Source organism: Schistosoma haematobium, chromosome ZW, assembly GCF_000699445.3.
Source record: "Schistosoma haematobium chromosome ZW, whole genome shotgun sequence".
In the NCBI taxonomy this organism is placed as follows: domain Eukaryota; kingdom Metazoa; phylum Platyhelminthes; class Trematoda; order Strigeidida; family Schistosomatidae; genus Schistosoma; species Schistosoma haematobium.
The window spans coordinates 12,091,729-12,097,728 of NC_067195.1; the positions used below are offsets into that span (position 1 = coordinate 12,091,729).

At 34.5% G+C, this 6,000-nt stretch overlaps 1 protein-coding gene across 1 annotated transcript in view; it reads left to right on the forward strand.

Annotated features, from left to right (window-relative positions):
- Window positions 1-5,791, forward strand: part of MS3_00002791 (uncharacterized protein) — a gene marked incomplete at its 5' end in the record, with an annotated part of 50,842 nt that extends 45,051 nt beyond the window's left edge. The window contains one exon of the mRNA XM_051210416.1: window positions 5,571-5,791. The remainder of the gene's footprint in view (window positions 1-5,570) is intronic.
- Between the last annotated feature and the right edge of the window lie 209 nt (window positions 5,792-6,000).

The following is a 6,000-nucleotide window of genomic DNA, read 5'->3' on the forward strand; positions in this document are numbered from 1 at the left end:
ACCAATCGACACATTTGTAACTTGATGGAATAAGATTAGTACTGATGATGACTTGACAAACTGGAAATCGGTTACTATTCATGTTCACGTATTTTTGTAATTCTTTGTCTCGGTGGCGTTTTGTGATTAGGGGAGTCCACCACTTCTTGTAGCTCATCTGATTTCACAGTCTGGTTATACTCACCTATAAATTCGTACATGATACTCCAGCTAACCCCATTTGGATAACGGTGATATTAAACTCTCAACACGAAATTTTATGGGACTATATTCAATTAAATGTACTGATAAACAAAACAAGATAAGGAGAATAATTGTAGCGATATAGTGTTGAAATTGGCAATACTAGCCGATTTGTTAAAGAATCTTGTATCTCAGCTTACATGGTTTAAACAAAAAGGGTAATATAGACAAACGGATATGGAAAAGCACTCGTGTTCAAGAAATATACATAAGATAAAAGTTCAAGATTAATTATATATGAATACATACTATATAACCAATAAGATTACAACATTATATGCATTCCGTTTTGTATCAGTTCACACAAGCGCTTGTATTAATCTATCAATATCAATTCATGATATGGTTGTAGTAAATTTGACGGAGTGTTTATTACTAATCCAAGTGTACATTGGAGTTTTCGTGATAATTTACACTGGTCTACTATTATTCAATCGTTCATATTATGCATGTACATCAAGTTCTTGCAATGTGATTTAATCACCTGTCGGAAGTCTAGCCACATAAATATCATTTACTAGGTTATCGGTCTGAACCATATTCAACATAACTTCAAACCTAACATCTACGACTCATAAACCGATCTTTATGATTTAATGATTTAATAACTGAAGGTCATAACGATCAACTATTGTATCGTTTGTTTGAACCTTGTGTCACTATAAGCACAGATGGATATTAGCTAGCAGTGGAATCCAGGACGCGCGTTTCTTCCAATTTAGGACTTCTTAGCTAGATGTGCTTACATCCTAGGACTCAAAATCAGTGCTTTTCGCTTTGGACGCAATCGTGCTATCCACTTAGCTACTGAGTCCCAATAGCCACTTGCTTGTGCAATGGAATGAATGTTAATTCGTTCGTTTTGGTTGTTCGGGTCTTCTTATTGATGTTCAGGACTCCAGTTGATCAGTCCCTTTTGTCATATTTCATACTGAATTCAGATCAATCACAGTCCTAAGCTTCAATGGGAAGATCCTAACAATCAATATGTGTGAATTAAAATTCATCTGAACTCAGTAGCCAGGTGGATAACGCGGCGGCATTTGGCACAAAAGGTACTGAATTTGAGTGTCGGAGTGAACATGAACTCTGGGATGTAAGAACATCCAACAGACGAGTCCCAGGTGGGACAAAATGCGCTTCCTGGTTTTTACTTTTAGCTTACTTCACTCATTATAAAATAACAACTAGACATTAGTAGTACTAGTCATTATATAGAAAGGTTTGCTCAAACCGTAGTGTGTGGAAAGGTATTTGGTTATTGGTTTAAATGAGTCGATTTGTTAATATTATTCAAACCAATGTCACTGAAAAAATAAACTTGTAAAAAACTATGAAAGACAATAATATCTGTAGTGGTAATATTATTATGTCCTTTTACTCTCTAGTAAGCGCACTGCTGAGAAACGCTTTCCTAGAACAGAACAACTGTTAAGACCTTGGTTTTCAGTATCTGTCTAAATAAAATTAGTCCGTGGTGTAAAGTATAAAAATCTGAACCAGACATGTAAGCGAACAATATTGTGTTCAGTTAGATCTTCATCAGGCTTACTCTAAAAGACATCAATATTTACATGAATATGTATTAAACTACTCAAGGCAATTTATAAGTCAATGATCATAATTAAAAAATACATGAAAAGTACTGATTGGAAGTAAGAAGACAAGTGTAATAATAAGTTCAACAGAGAAAATAGGTCAAACTTGAATAAATAGACTTCGAAATAATAATCACAAAACCTTATTGAAATTACGTGATAAGCTTTTAAAGTCAGATAATGAAGCATATAAACGGAAAGAGGTGAGAATGATGGAAATATGAGAGATGTAAATAAATCAGTGGAATCATTTATTAAGTCGTATCTGACCAAAGAAGAGTCAGGGATGTCACAAATTTCTTCTGAACACAGACTAGGGTTATAGGTTCAGATCCTTATATCTGGGAGACGGGATCAAGTCCCACTGAGAAATGACTAAGGTATATGATACATTACTCGAATTAATTTAGCTTGATCTAGCACATATCCACTGTTATTCAGGTGTGTTAATACAGAGCCTTTGTTTTCCCCTTTTCGAACCCAGATGAGAGATGCTCATTCATCAGTATAAAGATCTAGCGATCTCCACAAACCCCCAACCTACTGATATTACTCTGCAAACTCAGTTATAAAAGTATGTCTGAAAGGGATCTTACAAAGAGATGAGTATGTTATCACTTTTGCTATTTACCATATAAAATTAGTTTCTTCTAAAACCGAACACCCCTTAAAAGTCAACTCATGATCTACTGTACTACTTACAAAGGTATCAGTAGCTTTTAAAGTTCTGTCGAAATGAATGTCGTTCACATTCGTTTCAATGTTGTTCTGAATTTGCATGTAAACGTCATCTTACAAGGGTTGTATGGAATATATATGTACACATGTTCTTATTTAGTGGTTTGTTTTGATTACTTCCGCCTGATCGAGTATTTTCATTTGTTTAGATGAATTTAATGTTAGTCTTGTAACGTGGTAATGTCTCTCTGACTGTTTGACAAGGGTTTGATACTCTCAGAGTCCATCATTCCTTTGAAGATTGCAGACACATGTTGTTGCCGACTGCTAACTGGCACGAAACCTAGGTCAAGGACTTACTGCAGGCTATCAGGATCACTACCATTATTCATCACAATGCACATACATTATCAAGCCACCTAAACAAATTAACAGAATCTATCGCTCCTGATTGATGTCTTTCAATGCTATTTATTCTGGATTATATTTTCAGAGGGCTTTCAAATCCACAGAATAAAAGGTCACGACCTTCGCGATCAATGAATGATTTAATTGCTAAATCATCTTTAAGCATTCATCAATCAAAGGCAAATGATATGACTTCTTTGAATACCTTGAATAAACAAACAGGATACTCTATTCGTCGAAGATATACAACATACGCTGCGAATCGTTTCAATGTTGGTCTAAGACCTGAACCTCTAAATAGGCCTCTTGCTAAACAAAATCAGTTCATTTGACTATATATACAGAGGTAATTGAATATATATATATATATATATATATATATATATATATATATATATATTCAATTACCTCTGTATATATAGTCAAATGAACTGATTTTGTTTAGCAAGAGGCCTATTTAGAGGTTCAGGTCTTAGACCAACATTGAAACGATTCGCAGCGTATGTTGTATATCTTCGACGAATAGAGTATCCTGTTTGTTTATTCAAGGTATTCAAAGAAGTCATATCATTTGCCTTTGATTGATGAATGCTTAAAGATGATTTAGCAATAATATATATATATATATATATATATATATATATATATATATATATATCAGAAAAAGCTTTGCATATAATTGCATTAAGTAAATGTTCTGTTTTTATTATTAATAAGTCTTCTAACTGAACTCATGAATCGGTTTCCTAAGCTCTTCTAATAACCCCAGGCTAAATCTGCACGACAACGTGGACACGAATGAAAAGGTGTGAAGTCTAAAAGGAATGCTTTACTTTAATGTTAGTTTATGTACAGAAAATCGAGGGCATTTATATTATCACAAATGACCTTGGACTTCTGCAAGGTTCTGAAACCATGCTAAACATAGTAGTAGGGTAGGTAATCACCCAATCAGAACTGTGACACGTGACTCTTCACTCTCTAGATGCTTCTGAGAAAATTCTATTCAGCATTAACTGGTAGAAAGATTTCCCAGCGTTTTCAGAGCCCATCTGGACTTTTTCGAGAAATATTTGGATCTCGGCAACAATTATGTGTTTAGTACGTTCTAATCTCGTATTCCGTGCTATTTCTAACCCTACTATATTATCATCCTACACTCGATTGTCTATTACTTTGGGAGACCCATTGTAAATTCTTTGATAAGTAGTTATAAGTGTACAGCAAAAATGGCAGTGCACCGCCCCTAAATGCCATAGTACGGTCAAAGGTGGGGGAAGTCCACTCTACTTCGAAGTACTCTCATATGACCACTGCAAGGTAAGTCTTAATCATTTCCTTATGGTGGCGATGATATTGTTTACGAATTTGAGAGGTCGAGAAGTGAATGTCCAGCACTTAAACCGTATTGGTGAGTACGGAGTATTCACCAAGGGGAGTTGGGAAGACCTCATTCCAAACGAATGGTGCACATGGGCTCAAGGATCCTGAGGAAACAAACGGCGTATGAACCTATTCCTGGTTACCGGCTACCATGGGACCATATCTCCCAACGTCGCTTCACTGTCTTGTGAATGATACCTCTAGGTGAAAGGCTCGGGAAGTGGCCCCTTAAGAAAACCACTTGGTTCGATCTGGGCACCTGGACATTTTCCCAGCCTACACATACACTTGATGATTTGTAGGACGCATATATATTTTGGTCCCCCTTTGTACTAATGTTTATTTGTTTAAGTATAAATCAAAATACCATGACAAAGAGGTCGTCTAATGTCCTATCATTAAATGGCTCCTTAGTGAATGTTAGTTTGTGGTGGTAAATCACTACTTACATAAAGTATATGTTGGTAATTATACACCAGTATATATATATATATTAATTATCATTTACTGAATACAAAATCTACGTAAAGTGGATAAACGTTTGTTTATTGTGAAGAAAATTCGAACACTGTCACTCTCTGTGTCGAACCGAATTGATCAGTCTGATTATATACTGGTCCTTCGAATCAATCAATTAATTGATTTTGCTTGGGTTTACATGTTAATTGAGCATAATGACATTAGTAACTGTCATTAGTATCCTGAATGCAAGGTATTTTTCCTATTTAAAACTTATTAGCTGAAGGGATTTGCATCTCAGCATTGACATTTCCATTAAGACTCAATCTTATTCATTACATCAAGCACTAAATAGTTGTCCATTAGGCTAATTAATAACAAAAGCCACCATTCGTCAAACTTTTGTGTGGTGCAAGTGGAACAGTTACTCACTGACCAAAGCGTTCGAATTTCAACCATTAGGTCACAAGTTGGAAATCCGTTTTCATCTACTTCTGTTTCAGCAACCAAGTAGTATCACTAGACCTCACACGAAGTGTGAGGAAGAGCCAAGTATGCGAATCTGTACCTGTCAGATGAGTTAACAATAGTAGTATGATATCAAGTAATATATATAAATTCGAGTAAACCTAGCCGACTGGTTTCGAACAGTGTGAAATATATAATCTTCATAATATACGGCGTATAAGAAGTATAATGAACCAAAGTGTACCTATACAACAGTTGGACTGTTTCTTCGAACTGTATACCAATAATCGATATAATTGGTTTTTATAATTTCTATCTTCACCTTTTTCTTAGAATACTTCATTGTACGTTGAATGGGAAATTAATTATCGTTGAATCGCATCTCAGTTATTTCTGACTCAAAAAGAATTGAATACAAAACGGTTAAATTTAGATGTCATGTTCTCTATTACTATTGTCAAATATTCTACCATTATATTTTGGTTGACTCAGTTAAATGTTTTTTTCTGTTCCTTAGTTTTTCGTCTCACATTTTCCTTAGTGATTCTTACATCCATATATATATATATATATATATATATATAGTACTATTTTCTTAATGTAACCAACCTATTCATTTTATTCCGTCTCCTAACGTAGAGATGATTTTTTTAAATATTGTCACTGTGTTTTGTCATGTACTTTGCCGATAAGGGTGCACTTTGATTTGTTTTACTACTTTATAAAGAATAGAAAAACAGTACAATGGGTTATTTTAAGTTTA